Here is a 17,473-nt window from a genome sequence, read left to right as displayed (position 1 = left end):
GTGGTAAAGAACAGCATCTGATATTGTAACCCCAGACTGTCCAATCTAAGAAAAAACATGATGTGCCTCATTTTACCAAAACCTAAGTAGCTCTTTTCAGTACACCTAGCTAGACAATCCCCCTCTTTTTCCAGAAACTGAGTGCATGTTTTTTTCTTTGGCTGTGTGTAAGCCATGTATTGAGTTATCTGCCAATGCTGTCTTTATATTTTAAGCTCTTGTGGGCTAGAACGTCATTATGTAGATTTTTTCCTGTACAATATCTGGCCATCCACGTATCACAATGGTGATGATGAGAACATTACATATTATGTCTCCAAAGATCATGTCAGGATACATAATAAGTGAGTGATATTAAAAGTCAAGATCTTGATTACTGTCTACTTCTAAGTCATCTGTGGCAATCCCACCTTCATTCTCCATCTCAAGTTCTTTATATGTCCTTTTCTAAAAGTTTACTATATATGAGAGCTAACATACCTTTGCTACTGTAACTATGTCCAACAGTACCATTCCTAAAGCACCTTACTAAACAGCTACAGAAGTTGTCAGTCCCAATGTTGATCCTAAGCCCTCAATAAACAGCAAAATACATCACTAAAATATGAAGGTAAGTATCCTTATTTAAAAAAGTCAAAATAACCCCAAAGGAATAATCCTGATTTAAATAACTGCTTTAAATCTTTAATAATTTCAGTTGTTTTGACTATATGTTTATCTCAAGAAATCAAATTTGAAGCTAACACATACCTACTTTAGAATGTGTTGTGTTTGAAGTGCGCCACATAGCTTTGCTATGTGAATTAAACTGTGGTTATGATTTCTTTGTTGTAACAGATTCCTCCTCCGAAGGACATATTACTTTTCTATTCTTGTAATCATGTACATATTTCTACAAAGAAATTCCAAGAATAATACTCAAATGTGTAAGAAACACTATTAAATGTTTGAGAAATTTATTATCACTATGGTAAACCTGTGAGCAAAAGATAAACTTTATCTTACCACTCATATCCATGTTATACCTGAGCTATAATAATGTTTAGTGTAGATGTAAGAGGATTTTAATGTATATAGTTTTCATATACTAAGTAGTCTTAAGAAAATATCCAAGGAAGAATGAATAAAAAGCTATGATTCTGTTAACTTACAAAGCTTGGAGGTAAAATTGATGACCAGGAAAAAAATCTGTCTCAAAAAAAAAAGGAATACTTCTTACATATTACTTTAGTTAAAAAAAGTAAAAACTAAAAACAATAGAATATTTTAGAATACAGTATAATAAATTAATCTTCCCATGTCATCTCTGAGCAATACTGATTAGTTAAACTATAGAGAGAAATTATGGGGAAGTTGCAAAAAATAGCACAGATGAGAAATAGTAAATGCCCTTCTTTCACTAAGTCTACTATGTTTAAATCTATAAAATTCTTGCTCTTCCTCAAAGCACTATAAATTCTGCAAATGCTTAGTCATTAGAGAGCTCCTACCCAATTCTAACTAGAAAACTAATTTCATGTTTCACCACAAACACTGAGTAGGTATTTTCTAACAATTCATATATGAATTGAGTATCTAGTTAGTAGAAAAAAGTTTAGGCAGAATATGGAGTAGCTGGAAAAGTCAGTAAGAAAGTTCTGAAGATCAACAGCTTCTGGTCTGGATGAAGAAGGATGCAGAAGACCTTCAATCCTGCCGAAAGCTGTACAAATGCTCAGATAAACCTCAACAACACACATTTCTTTAAAACTGCAGAACTGTGAACAACGCCCCATCCCCCCAAAAAACCCAAGAAGGACTTGAATAGGAAGAGGCCACTTTCCTAACCTGGCCCAGTCACTGAGCTTTGAGAAGCAACCTCACCGGAGAAGGGCAGTCTGCCAGGCAAGAAGACACCAGACAGACTCTGGTTTTATCTGTGGGCTCACTCACTGGTTTTAAATTGGGAGGGGCTCCAAATGCAAAGATAATCCTCTTTGTTGAGTACAGGACCCATGCACGAGCTGCCTTGTGGCAGAACACTGGAGGAAAAGGGTCCTCCGCAATCAAAGCTGGGAAAGTGGTATCAGCTAAAATTTAAAAAAGCTGCCACAAGCCCAATGGGGGATAGCGTGTCAGTCTGAAACAGCTGTTCACTGGACAAAACGGGTCTCTGCACTCACGCACAGGGTTGTGCACTGGCCTCCAACAGGTGCAGTAAGTTCTGTGACTTCCAGTGAAATGAAATATAATCACCAATTTTACCACAGGCTAGCTGGTGTAAACAAGAGTTAAATTCCGTCCTGGCTAGGTAGTTCACACTTGGTTAGAGTGTTGTCTCATCAAGGTTGCGGGTTCGCTCCCCTGCTGGGGCACATGCAAGAAGCAACCAATGAATGCATAAATAAGTGGAACAACAAAATTGATCTTTCTCTCTCTCTCCCCTCTCTTCCCCTCTCACTCTCTAAAACCAATAAATTAGAAAAACACCAGAAGAAATATAAAAAAATGTTTTTTTAAAACAAGAGTTAAGCTCCTATGGCATCTCAACTTTATAAAGAAATGATGTTGAATAAAACCTTATCCAAGGACCTGCTGTACTCAAAACGAGCCTAGGGGCAGAACAAGAGACCAGAGAGAGCCCCACTGGCAGTGCAGGTGTGCAGGGGGTGACGGGCTGTGGGAGGTGAGACAGAAAGCCTCGCCAACTTCCTTGGACTCCTATCTTCTTTGAAAAAGGACCTTAGGCCAATAAAGGAGGGGCAATCCTCTAGGCCAGCAGTCTCCAACCTTTTTGGTACCAGGAATCGGTTTCATGGAAGCCAATTTTTCCACGGATCAGGATGGGGGGTTGGTTTTGGGATGATTCAAGAGCATTACATTTAAGCTCACCTCCTGCTGTGGGCCCGGTTCCTAGTGAGCATGACCAGTATGGTCCACCATGGCCTGGGGGTTGGGGACCCCTGCTCTAGGCAATGGGGCTCCAAGGAGTTAGTTGATCAGCAGTCACGGAAAGGGGGGAAGGTATCTGCAGGAGCCAGGTGCAAAGCCCCACCTATTTCCTCAGACTCTCTGTGCTAATGAAGCAAGAGGCTTAAGCAGCTAGAGGAAGGGAAGCAAGTGTCCACAGGGTACCAGGAAGGACAAACTGGTTGGGGAAACTCTATTTCCTTGGGAAGGACCAAAGACCTTTGTTCCTAAGATCAGATACCAATGCGATACAGAGGTCTCTTATTACTGGGAGGAGGGGTGGGAATCACCTGCCCAAGGCCTCAGCAAGTAAAAGGCAGGGAGGAGAGGCAGGAATGCTAAAAAAAGTCTCTAAGATTCCAGTGTACATGAAAGCTGAGCAAGAACAACAGAGAGGCACACCCTGACTCCACTGCCAAACAAGCCTAACACAGCATGTGAAGCAACAGCAGTCTTCTTCCGAGGAAAGAGCAGGAGTGTGGATGTACACTCTGGGGTGCAGATGTGCAGGGACAGGCGAAAGCTGAGGTGGGGCAGCAATACTGACGAGATCTCTGCGGCACAGCAGCCCTACGTACTGGGGCAGCCCAGTGCGAGAGAAAGTCTGTGGTCCACTGAACGTAGCAAAACCCCGATCCAGCTCAGCTCCTGAAAGGACTGATTCGACCCCACATGCTTCCCAATAGAAGAGCCAATCCCACTTTGAAGTGTAAGTACCGCCTTACTGTCTAATGTTCACACAGCATGTAGCATTCAATCAAAAATGACAAGACTCATACATGAAACAAATATGCCATAGACAACCCGCTGTTAAGAGACAAAGCAATCCAGAGAACCAGACTAAAAGATGATCCAGATGCTGGAATGATCGGATAGGGACTTAAAAATAACTAGGGTCAAAGTATTAAAAAGTGAACAACATGAACGAGTAGATGGGAAGTTTCAGCAGAGATGGAAACTATGGGAACGGTAGACATTTAAAAGAATATCAGAGATAGAATTTCTTTGATGGGCTTATCAGCTTCTGATTCACCTAAGAAAATAGCAATGAACTTGAAGAAAGGTCAATAAAATACCCAAACTGAAACACAGAGAAAAAAAATGCTGTGGGGGGAGAGGAAACAGAGCATCCAAAAGCTACAGGAAATTATCAAATGGTCTGAAATACATGTAATTGGAGTCCTAAAACATGGAGAGAGAGAAAATGAGGCAGAAGAGATATTTAAAGACATATGACCAAGAATTTTCCAAAAAGTAATGAAAGATATAAAATACCGATCCAAGAAACTCAGAGGTAAATAATTAATATTTAACACACATTCAATCTGTTAAAAAAGAAAATATAAAGAGAAAATCATGAAGGTAACTGGAGAAAATATATGTAAGTAACATAACTGCTTTTTTAAAACTAACCCATAGTGTCAGAATAGTGAGTGACACGCTGCTTTCTGGGGTGGGTAAGTTCGTATCTGAAGGACTGACCCCGAAGGGAAAAAGAAGCTTTCTGGAAATGTTCTATACCTTGATTGGGGTTGCAGGTTATACAAGTTTGTACATATATCAGAACTCGTCAAACTGTACACAAAATATGCACCTTTTATTGTGGGTAAATTATACTTCAATAAAGTTAAAATTCTGAAGTCTATAAGCTAAACTGATTCATTAATGTTTCAAACAATGAACAGATAATCCTGCCCATGGAAATATTCTGTATCCCTTATAAATGATTACGGTAGTCCTTCCACAATATGACCATTAGGAGATCGAAACAGTTCATTACGAAACCCAACTTTTGTGGATGTATCTTTAAAATTACAAGACACCTTTATTATTGTAATGGGCCTATGTATATAGGCAACAATATTAATAATCCAGTTAGACTGAATTACCCATATGTTACTAGCAGGTTGCAAAGCGGGTAATAGAACTGGTGACTGAATCCTTTAAAACTGAGTATAACAAAAGCAAAATACAAATCAAAAAAGTTATGAGAGCTAGAAGCAGTCCAAATTTTATCTAGATAAAAATTCAACATGGCTTTCATTAAAAACAAGAAGAAAAACAAACACAAAGAAAACCTTACTGAAAATCATAAAGGGAAGAAGCCAGAGTTCTCTAGCCTGTCTATTCTTCATACCATTTGTTACTTTTATCATGAAAGCAAGCAAGAATATGGAATCCTTTATTCACTTGACATTTACACTCTAGATTTTATAATGCGCGGTGGAAAATATACTCAATCTAGTCACGGGCATGCTTTGAGTTGAGTATTTCATTGAACGTGCACATCATGTTTTGTCTCAGGAGAGATGGATACAACTGACACTGGAGAAGAGCCCTAGCCGTGTCAGAACAGTGCGGCTGCAATGTTTCTTATAGGAGAATTCCAAACAGCGCGTTCTCCCCTGTTCTAAGCAGGGGCGTTTAACTTGACGGGGGGCTGGACTCAGACACCTGCCCCCAAAGAACAGATCTGCAATGGAGGAAACTGGAAACTTTACAGGAGAGAAAGCTGGCCAAGGCTAGCTTGTTTAGGCAACCAAGGTTAACATCGCCAGTGACGGGGCACTGACAGCATGCGTCCCTGATATGATGTGATGAGAACACTTTTTCACCTCTGTGAGAGTCTCCTTCCAAACCCACAACCCCAGTCTAGTCATGGGAAAAACATCAGAGAAACCCAAATGGAGGGACATTTTGCCAAATACTTGGCCAGTACTCCTCAAGACTGTCAAGGTCATGGGAAATAGGAAAGACTGAGAAACACCACAAACCAGAAGAGCCTAACAATAAGGCGTGATGATTAAAGGCAATGAGGGATCCTGGATGGAATCCTGGAACAGAAAAAGGGTATTAGCTGAAAAACTGGTGGAATGCAGATCAGGTCTGGAGTTTAATTCACGGTAACGTACCAATGTCGGTTTCTCGGTTTTGACAAACGTAACATGGCAACGGAAGATGTTAATATTAGAGGAAATGGGATGAGGGGTATACAGGATCTCTCCATATTATCTTTGTCACTTATTTGTAAATCTAGGTATTATTCCCCCCTCCAATTTATAAACCAACAAAAAATAAACTAGAAAACAAAAGTACTATGTCTAGCAAAAGAGATGAGCACGTGGGTCCTCTGATCTGTGTCTGGGTGTGAGTGGCACACTTGCCCTCACGCGTCCTTCCTGGCACGCTCGGATGGAACCCTCCACGTGAACGAAACTTACTCTTCAGAATGACCATCCCCTCAGACCACGCCACTAGAATAGTCTTTTCTGTCCCAAATCACACAGGTAGAAGACACCTTCTGGGCTTCCATTGCCTCTCCACATCATCTGACCACCACCCCAGGTGGGGGCAGGTGCTTCAGTTTCAGGTTGTTAAAGGCAAATGTACCAGTATCTTCCTATTTTTAATCATGTTTTTAAAGTTTCAGTTGTGCAGACCTCTAAAACAACATTTTGACAGGCTTGATGTGTGTCTAGTGAGTGGTACTGAGCAGCCTCTCACACAGATACACAGTCGGTTTTTCACTCAGATGGACACTGCTAGGTGCTGTGGTCTTGATACTTATACAGTGTTTTTAGTTATTTGTAATGTATTGTGTTTAATTTTTTCACATGATGAACCAATGAAAAAAAGATAGAAAGCATAAGGACCACAAATTTTGAACTTTAGCAAATTACCGAACTATGTAAAATGACTAATTCTATTGGTCTACCCCAAAATAATTACATTTGTGAACTGTATTGTATTCATCTGATCAAATGTCTTATATAACAAATCAAGATATCTCTGGTATTTCAGAAAAAAAATGTTAAAAGAAATAATATAAAGATGATTTTATTCTAAGTGTTTATCCACACCTGTAATGAGAGATTGTAGAAAAATGCTTACAAGAAGAACCCTGAAACATTCTTTCTTATCTCATCATTTAGAAACCAAACAGGAACAAAAGCAGATTTTTCTAAAGGTCGAAATGCAAGAACTCTAAACATCTGGACATGAAAACAATTTGGACTGTTTTTGATGCTTTAACACATAAATATAATAACACACATTTCTCAACAAATAACTTTTCTCATATAAACAGAATGTATTACCTATTATGTAGAGAAAACTTAAAAAAATCTTATAAAGTATATTTTAATGACTATATTAAAGATTATAATATAACTTGAATAATATATTGATCTAATAGAATTTTTAACTTAAAAAACATCACATACCATATAAAATGTCAAAATGACTGGCAAAATTTCTATGAGGAAATCATGGAATCATATTACTTTGGAAAGGGTTCACAAATTCACAAAAGGTTAAGAAATGTTCAATTAGTTTATAATCGCCTTGATTTACAGATGGAAAAAAACTGAAGCCCAACATTTGTTTTCATTTGTACAGGGTTTGGATAAAAGTGACAGTTTTTAGGCAAGAACCTAGCTCTCTTCTCCGCAGTCTTTCCACAACAAAACTTCTTTCAGATACTGCAGCCTTTGTCTGGCTGGCTATCCATCAACAAAATCCTCAGCACTAAGCAAAGGAAGTGTGAAAACTCTCATACTTGGATTTCTCCGTGTGTAAAAACTGGATTTAAAGGCAACTCTTTAAGCACATCTTGACTATCAAAACACATGACTTAGAGGTTACACATTCATACATACTGTTGTCTCAACACGGCCCCACTGTTCTTACTATGAGAGTAAAGTTCTAGAATAATCTTTAAGATCAGAAGTAGAAAACAGCGGAGAAAAGCAGTGGGTACAAAGGATCTCCAAGGGAAAACGCAGCCCTGTGAAACATGGAGTAAACTGTCTTCCTGCTTTTCTTCCTCTCACTACCCTGTTCCAGATCCCCCCCCAAAAGCTAGTTCTCAAATTATATGAGATTATAGTTTAAACAAGTACTTTGTAAGTACAGCCCTGAAACCTGGTTATTATTATGATAATAATCTTCTTTACTGCCACTAACACTTGCACAGCGCAACAACTTGTTTTAGAAAGTTATTCCAAATTTCTGGTAACCAGACTGTCAACGACCTTTGGAAGAGTGTCTATCTGTAATTCCTGGTCTCAAACCCCTTTAACAAATATTGTTCTAAGCCAGAGCAAAAAACCCACACATTTATTTGATTTTATGACTTGTACTCTTGTAAAATAATACTCTTGGCAAATAATTAACAAAAAGATCAAGTAATTAAAACATTAAAATATGCAAAAGTCATAACAGTGGTGACAATTAGGTTATCAGTTCATTCACACATTTGTTAATAGGTTCAACCATTGCTTATGGAACACCTACTATGGGTCAAGTATTGTGCTGAAGATCAAAGAAAAAGGTGTATGTTCACTATTTTTAAGGATGATACAGGCCAGGAAAGAGAGACAGACATGAGAACCAAGTTCAAAGAAGAGTGGTACGGTATAACAGGTTAATATAGGAGGCCATGGAGGATGAAGGCAGGGTCAGTCACAGAATTACAAGGGAGACAATGGATGTCAGGAAAATCCTCACAGAGCGGTGACCCCTGAGCTGGAGTTTGAAAGGTAAGTTGGCCTTGGTAGACGAGCATGGGATATTTGGGGGGTAGGGATGAGAAATGTAACATCTTCCAAACTGATCAACCGGGGCACAGTATTCTATGAAGTTCACTGGAAAGCAGCAAGCAAGCTGTCTGGTGAGGCTGGGTTTGGGAAAGTGAGGTTCAGCGAAAGCCAGGGCTTGGCTATTGCTAAGAAATACGACTCTATCCACAAATAGTTCTTAACTGCTTCTGAACAAAGATCCTTTTCAGATATTAAAGGTAATTTAAAAACTCGATGGCTAAAATTTATCGCTCACTTTACAAATCAGGTACTTTACATATATTTCTCACTTAACATTATATTCTCAACAAGCCTGGAAATAGGAATGATTTAATTGTTTCTGAACATAAACCCTTTTCAGATTTTAAGGATAACAATAACAACAGAATAACTACAGTGTATTTATTATTTACTATGAACCAGGCACTATACATACATGTCTTATTTGATTTTACATTCACAACCATTGTAGGAATAGAAATTATTTCTATCAGATTATGGCAGCTAGGTGATTGGCTCCTAACCACACCAATTAAGTGGCAGGACAGACTTCAAACCCAGTTTAACTTAAGCCTGTCCTCTAGCAATCCTCTCTTTGAATTAAGAAAACCAGTGCATTCATATACACAATTATTTTCTTCCCATTCAGATCACACACTTCATTCATGGGTGGAGGGATGCAATAACCTCCTTTGATTCCACATTCCCCTCTAGCTTCACTCCCTTTCTCCACTCCAAGTAACACCAACACCAGTTGTCTACACTAGCCATATCCACTTCCTCACTGCCCACTCTCCTTCCTAACTGGTCTTCTCATTGAGACCAGCAATCTGCTGTGGACAATGTCAGCTACAGCCTCCATATTGCTCTTCCAAAGGCCAAGTCAATGTCCTCATATGACCTGACATCTCATTGGTGATACTTTTTTTTCTTAGCCCCAGGACACTACTCTCCCCTATTTTTTGCTTTCTTTTTTTCCCTTATCTCATCTGACCTTCTTCTCAACGCCTCTGCCAGAAGGAACTCTAAATGTTGGATTGTACCTTTCTCAGCCTGGGAGTTTCTTCCCTTCATGGAGTTTAATACCATGTATATACTGATAATCAAGAGGTTTTGAAAGAATGATTTTATTTATTTACTTTTAGAGAGAGGAGAAGGGAGAGAGAAAGAGAGGGAAGGAAACATCGATGTGAGAGAGAAACATTGATTGGTTGCCTCTTGTATGTAGCCCAATGGGGGACTGAACCCTGACCAGGTTCAGGTATGTGCCCTGACCAGGAATAGAACTTGACTGGGAATCTAAATCACTTTGGGGGACAACACCCAACCCTCTTAGCCCTACAGGTCAGAGCAAGAGATTTTTATATAAAACTCCAACTACCTGTACAACCGTCTATTCAACATCCCCTCTAGGACAGCAAATGGCTAACTCAGACTTAATAGAACTCTTCATTCCTCTTGTATCCATTTTTTAAAATTTCTCAAAGAAAAAACACAGAGCAGGTACTATAGGCTTCCTCAAAACTAAAGAGGTCATGCACTACTATATATATTTGAACAATAGAGTTAGGAATGGCTAAAAACTTCCAAATTATGGTTTAGATATATATTTCCTTATCATATATTCTTTCATATAGGACTTAGGATGCCTATGATATGATATTTAGGTAATTACTTTGCTTATTGGAACTTACAAAAGTGGAACTTTAATAAGCAATGGATACATAATCTTAAACTGGAAATTGTAACATATTTTTATTTTTTAAGTGTTGAGGAAACCTCTTGCTGACAGTGGAGAACTATGCAATCTGAACTAGGAGTATAACTAGAAAAAATAGACAAAGTTTTGAAAAATATAGAGAAGTATATTAAGGCACTGGAGAGCCAAAAGGTCAGTGAAGAGTTAGTTAAGGAGACAAAATGAGGAAGGCAGAAATCCAGAGAGGTAAGCCTGCAATCTGGGGCCTCTTTCTGAATTAGGGGCAATGCCAATTCTAAAAGGGGTAAAAGAGGAAGCCTCAAGAAGCTCAGGGCACAAAAAATAATGTAATAGGTAGGTTGGAGGTTAGAAACCCTCCATGATTTGTGTGGAAACTCAAAGAGCTACACTATAGGAGTGAGTGTGAATGGCACAGTTCTCAATGGCCTGCCGTACAACTTCAGATCATCTCTCTCTTTGAAAACTGAATTAAAGATGGTCCAAATTGCTAGTGCCCTAGCTGCTTGCCGGAAGCAAAGGTAAGTTCTCTCTGAAGAAAGGTAACATCATGTTAGGCCTCAAAATTTTTCTATAATTGTTAAAAAAGTAGAATAGTCAATATCAATAAAAATGGGCACATAAAGAGGTAATATAATATGAAAACAAAATAAAATCAAATACCTCAAGGGGGAGAAACAGGAGACAGAGCCCGATGCACAGGAGATCCGAGGACACAGTGAGACAGACTTGAAACCATAGTTTTTATCTGCGCATTATACATGCACAGAGCTACAAGTTTAAAATCCAGATTTTCTTACCCCAGGGGACTATGAAATATAAAAGGAACTAAATGGAATTCTAGATCTAAAAAATACAGTAATCAAAATTAGGGGTTTAAAAGGATAGATTTAAAAACAGATTAGACACAGCTAAAGAGAGAATTAGAAAAGAGGTTAGAAATCAGATCAGAAGAAAACTAACAACAAAAGAGAAAATAGTGAAGAGTAAGAATTACAAAGAATCAGTAAATATGTCTTCTAAAATATGTGTAAATGAAATTCTAGAAAGAGAAGAAAAATGACAGAAACAATATTTTTAGAGATAATGGCTCAGAACTTTTCAAAAATCAATCAACAGTGGTAAACACACATTTGAGAAACCATGCAAATCACAAAGGGGATAAAAAAAAAGAAAAGAAAATGATACAAAGAAACGTTATAATAAAAAGCTAAAAATCAAAGACAGAGAAATTTTTCACAGTAGTCTGAACAAGACAGATTACGTTTTAAAGAACGATTACACTGACAAGTGACTTCTCAACATAAAATAGAAAGAAGATAATACAAGAAATAACCATTAACTTAGACTTTTATCCCTACAGAAAATATCCTTCAAGAATGAAGAAAGATGAAAAAAACATTTTTAGAAAACAAATACCAGATACACAGAGTAATTTTTTTACATTCAGTTGAGCTAAATAGTCACATATGTTCATTACAACTTGGAGACTACGCAAGGTAATTTCTCAACAATGGTCAGAGGCTTTGTCTTTTCTAAGAAAGCTCCACGTTTCAAGACACTGAGGACAAGTATTGTGTAAAAACAATTCAAATCAATTTAGAAACTGATGGGAGGCAGAGGGGTTAAGAAGAAGGAAAGAGAAACACACAGCAACTTACAAAATGTTTGAATTTCATCAAGTAAAATCTGCACAATTATTCAAGGTCAACACTACTTATTTTTATTACCTTAAAAAACTATTCCACATGACCTAATTTTATAAGCACTTTTAGAGCACTTTACATTGTTTTTACATCTGATACCTTTTATTATACAAACACAAATCATCAGTGATAAAATCCTATAAGAGATGACTCTAAAGCAGTTGATGCTCTGAATAGTCTGAGTGTGACTTAATTTTCTTGAGGGCAAGGAAAACTTCTTAACCATCCTATAACTCCTGTAGCATGCCCAGCACACAACTCTGAACGCTGGGGGTGCCCCCAAATAATTTACTCAACGAATAAAATTCTGAAAGACAAGAGACACAAGATACTTCATCAGCCCACTTCCAAGTGAGAATATTTTTTTCTCGTTTCAAGTTTGTTAAATAAAGGTATTCTCATTTCAAGGTTAGAATTAGTATAGTTAAGAATTTCAGTCCTTTCAACTTTAAATAAAAACCACTCTGATGAAATTGCCTTCAGGAAAATCATTTTCATTTTTTACATGTATTTAAGTAACTACTAAGATATTAAGATAAAAAGGAAGCCCCTTTGGAAATTTAGAAATTTCTCATGGATTTCGATTATAACTGAATTACTTTCCAAATATATTACTGACTTGGTTTTCAGAGTGCTTTCTATTTATTGGCATGTAGAAAAGGCTACTGGTGTTATATGCACTCCAGGGAGCATGAAGAAAATACAGGACACAGCTATGGCACAAAGATTCACTCAGCAAGTTGGTAAATTAATTATTTACATGATATTAAAGTCAGAAATTTAGTTATGATGGTGAAAAAGTGTCCAATAATTAGGATATTCTACTATTCATAGTATATTTTGGCTTTGAGGAAATAAACAACAAAAGAATGGGTAGAAAAAAATCAATAATCATGTATGTATAAATTGTCTAATCTGGGTAGTTAGGAAAAAGCATGTGAATAAAAGAAAAAATAGGATTGATGAATTAATACAAAGTCTCTTTTTTTCTTTAAAGAAAAAGGTTATGTTTCTCTGGTTTCCAATAAGAACAAACACACAGCTGAGTCAATTTTAAAAATGAAGAGAGAATAAAAATCAATAAAGGTATAAAAAAGTCACATATAAATATCTAACAAATATCATTGATCTTTAAAAATTTAAAAATATCACTAGTGTTCTGCATAAGTCCCTAACATTGCTAGTTAGTAGGTAGATATGAAGTAATTTTCCTCCTAAAATGCACACATCATGTAGACTTATTAGTTGAAACTACTGAAGGATTTGTTTCTCAAGCCATCCCAATGCAAGTGTTCTTGCCAAGGTGTCATTCCATTCCTGCATTAACAAATGGGATCAAATAAATGGAATTCCCCACCCCACCCCCCTATTCATGTCTCAAAAAGTCACTGACTGCTGGAAACAACAGAAATTTATTTTCTTCTGGAAATGAATCAGAAGGCAGATCATCATTTGGTAGCCAGCATATGATTCAGCAGAGCTTTGCAGGAAAAAAGTATACAGTTGAAAAACGACCCCAAAAGGGTTCTGGAAGTAGTGGACTTTTTCCCCTTCCTGGAATCACTACCGGCAGCATCTATGAACTTCTGACTGTGTGTAACTGAAGAACCCACCACGATGACACAGTAGTGACTTCTAAAGAGCAGCCAACAAGCACTTAGGGAGCAGCAAATACAGGTAGGAGAAATGCAAATGTGTGACAATAGGTCTATATGGCCAATGATGTGATGAAATGAAAAACAGGGCATGAACATTGATTGTGACTATTTAAAGAATTTCTCAGAAGAGGTAAAATATATTTACAGAAAATGATAATTTTTCTGTGTCTCATGAGATTGTGTTTGTAGTTTTTTGTCTTCACTAAGCAATGGTTACAGAAAAAGCAAATGATTTATAAAGCCGATATTTTTTCTGGATTTGAAGAGATGCTAGAGTAGGTGATTTAAACAGGAGGAGGAAAGCATCCACGGAGATGCACAAAGCTTAGAAACCAATGTCTGAAATTTCATGCATCTACAAAAGATCATCTTTAAAGATCATTTAAAGACTCCCAGATCTGCACTCACTTTTATAATACTGAATGTCTCCCATCAACGGGAGACAATTGCTCTGACAATTACAGAGTTATTATGTAATAAAAACTGTAGTAGAGCAATTTGTACTTATTGCAGCTATTAAACTAGAAAGTTCTTGGAAGTTTAGAGGAATTGCCTTCTTTTGAGCTCAAGCTGCCAATTACGTGATGCTTTTATTCTCTAACAAGGGAACATTTCAAATAAAAGATGGGAAGAAAAGACTGGAAACTACCAAAATATTGAATTGAAATCTATGCTTTTCATTTCTCTGAATGCTCTTGTGACTCGTGGAAGGCCTCTTGTTTTTATACTTTAAGGATGTTGCACATCTGTTAGTGGTCAAAAAGATGGACTAATGAAGAGCTCCAAGGCTTTCAGAAGGAGCCTCAATAGATGGGTCAGGTCAGCCACCAGTCTTCATTGTCTATGATTTCCCTCTCAAAGCCTCTGAACGAAAGCGTGCTTTCATCTTTCCACCAATTTCCAATATGTCACCATTCTGTTTGATTTGTTTTGTTAAAAAATGGGCCTAAATTTGGAGAGCCTAGGGAGATACCCTCTCTTGTGGTTTCATAAGATTTTCTGTTATGGTCTGCTGAAAAAGAGGAATGTACAAAAATGCAGTTTTACATATACTTGATCTCCCTTTGGATTCAAATCTCTTCAACAATTCATGTTAATTATTTTTCAAATTAAAAAAAATGGTTTCATTTTAAGACTTCAACACTGGTTTCTGGCAGACAGCTTTTTCAACATAGTTTCAACTCTTTGAACCTATCCCCACAGTTCATTTTCATTTCCCACCGTCTGAGCTTCCAAGTTAGCAGTGGCCAAAGGATTGAAAAGAGAGTGGAAGCCCATAAAAGTTATTCGTCTAGGGTTCCACTAAACAGGTTACAGTAACAACTGTCTGGTCCCACACAATTTGACAGTTTTACAGGAACTTAGAGCACTGCAATAAATTTAAGAGATTGGGGGGAGGGAAGGACCCTCATTCTTACACCAAGATAATCAAGAAAACATGAGATTGCGGGAAAGAGGCAAAATATCTGGGACAGGAAATACCTGGGATACATACCAGTTTTGTTTTGTTTTCCCTATTCCTACTCCAAACAACCCAGGTAACTGCAGCCCAGGCAAATGAATCTGTGCCCTTTCCCGTCTTGTTTGTTTAGAGGGGAAGTAGTGTTACGGAGTGTACTTCGGCAAAGAGAAATCCAAACACTAAACTAACTGTGGTGAGGAAAGATGCAGCAACCCTTCTTTCCCCTGCAGCTTCCTTATGTCCTCCTCATCCATTCCCATGAGAAAATACTAACCTCCCCTCCCCTACTTTACCCATGTCTTCTTTATGACACATTCTTTTCTACATTGTGGTATACATAGCATGGTAGACCTTGAACAGATTACATTAAGCCAATATTAATACTTTGGGACTGAAAAGCAGAGTGCATAATACTTCTTTTCAAACCCTAAACATCAAAACTCAATTAATTTTGTCAGAAAATTGGAAAGACAGGGTCCAAGGGGAACACTAGAGAAGGTAAATGTTAAACAAAAAATGAGAGACAAATGGAAAGTATCATTCCTTATTTTACTTATTCCTCCCCAATATGAAGGATGATCAGGAATAAGTGGCCACTAATATTATTTTTAAAACTTAAACAAATATTACTGACCCTAACATAACTTTAAGGTTTTTATGTGATGGTATAGTAAGAGTGTATTGGCCACTATCAGATTTCATTAGAGGAGATAGTTTATTACCGAACTTGTGCTTACTCCTAACCCTCAAGCCTTTAGGTAGCTGCTTATATTAGTTTCTTGCATATTCTTCCAGTTTTAAAATAAATACTTACCCATCCCCATTCCTGTTTACACAAAAGTTAACATAACATATATACACAGTTCTGTATCCTGCTTTTACAAAACCTTACCTATCTTGGAAATCTCTCCATTTCAGTCTATGCAGAGCTTCCTTCCCTCTCCCTTCCCTTCTCTACCCCCCACCCCCAAACCTTTTTTAAAGGAGAAGCATATTTTTTCTTTGTGTGGAGGCACTGTAGCTTATTTGTAGCCTGTTAGGTGAACAAATGCTTTCCTTCCAATTTTCCTTTTATAATTAGTGTTGTAATGGACACCCTTATCCATGTATTCTTTCATTGATGGGTAGAATACTGATAGGTAAGTAGATGTGTAATTTTTGATCGATTCAAAGTCATTTTAAATTGTTCACTTTAGCCTTATAAAGGACACGTTAAAATTTCTTACAAATCCAAATTTCTGGCTTTAATGTATTATATTATTAATTTCAAAATGGGGTCTTGAGCAAATTTTGAATTATAATGGTCCTTTAGGTGATCTAGCAAGAGTCACTGACTTTCAGAAGAGGAGCTTGTGCTGATGAGTGACAACAACCCTAAAATAAAAACTAATACTATAAGGTGCTAACTAAATTGACTGTTCATAATAAGCAAGATTGTTATCTTTCTCAGATTACCCGAGATCCTTGGAGCAGTTTGAATAAGTTAGTAAACTATAGTCATGTTAAATATTTGTACCCATAAATAACTCAGATGGAGAAATATTTCAATGTAGTATTTATTCAGTTGGACACATATAAAGTCTAAAAACTCTGTCAAAATGAAGTTCTACTCTAACAGCCTCATTTCAAATTGACACAAGGAGTAAAAACTGATAAAAAACAATGTGGTTGTAATTTTTTAAAAAAATCCTCAGTGAGGTTTTCTATTTTTACCTTATAAGGAAATATTGTATTTTCTCAAAACAATGTATTTTTCCTTGTTAATTATTAATTAACAAGATATTACAGCCAAATCAAGAAATGTGATGTCTCTACTAAGAAGTATCTCTTATTATATCTCTTATTATTAATCCTGAGGCATACACAGTCAAACATTGCTTTATTTTCATGTGATGAGTGAACTAAAACAGAACAAATAAGAAATCAGCACTTAATTCCATCATTAAAAACAGACAAATATTTCTCAGGGAGGACTTCTCTGTTTCATAATTAAATTAACCTGTAAGTTTACCAAATAAACACCATGAAGAGTGTACTTTTAAATGGTTGTATTACCTCACTGTCCTAGCATTTTAAAAAAAAATAAAAGCAAATACAAAAATTTTTTTAAAAAAGCAAATACAAAGTTTTGTGTATTTTTTTAAAATCAACATTTTGCCGGGAGTCTTAAAAGACAGTTGACATAAAAGTTCCAAAACACGGGTAAGAGCGCCTGTAGGAAGAAGTACATGTTTGGGCGAACCTCTTGTCAGAGTTCGGGAAGGTAAACAACTAATGCCTTGTTTACTTCTGGACTGAACAAAAAGCACTCCTCCCTCCAGAGGACACTGTGTGACCATGGACAGCCTTACCCCACAGGAAAGGCAAGCGATCAAGGCCTCAGTGGCAACTTCGGACTTAGC

The 17,473-nt window shown here is 37.1% G+C and overlaps 2 protein-coding genes across 3 annotated transcripts in view; one reads left to right on the top strand and one right to left on the bottom strand.

The window, feature by feature from the left end:
- NT5DC1 (5'-nucleotidase domain containing 1) overlaps positions 1-17,473 on the bottom strand; it is a 118,224-nt gene that overhangs the window by 54,143 nt on the left and 46,608 nt on the right. The gene's annotated exons all lie outside the window — the stretch shown is intronic.
- COL10A1 (collagen type X alpha 1 chain) overlaps positions 12,265-17,473 on the top strand; it is a 37,355-nt gene continuing 32,146 nt past the window's right edge. Inside the window, exon 1 of the mRNA XM_045188695.3 lies at positions 12,265-13,628. The gene's annotated coding sequence lies outside the window, so the exon portion shown is untranslated. The remainder of the gene's footprint in view (positions 13,629-17,473) is intronic.

Source organism: Desmodus rotundus, chromosome 11 (genome assembly GCF_022682495.2).
Source record: "Desmodus rotundus isolate HL8 chromosome 11, HLdesRot8A.1, whole genome shotgun sequence".
In the NCBI taxonomy this organism is placed as follows: domain Eukaryota; kingdom Metazoa; phylum Chordata; class Mammalia; order Chiroptera; family Phyllostomidae; genus Desmodus; species Desmodus rotundus.
Note: the sequence above shows the minus strand (reverse complement) of the source record. Positions and strands in the feature narration are given on the sequence as shown.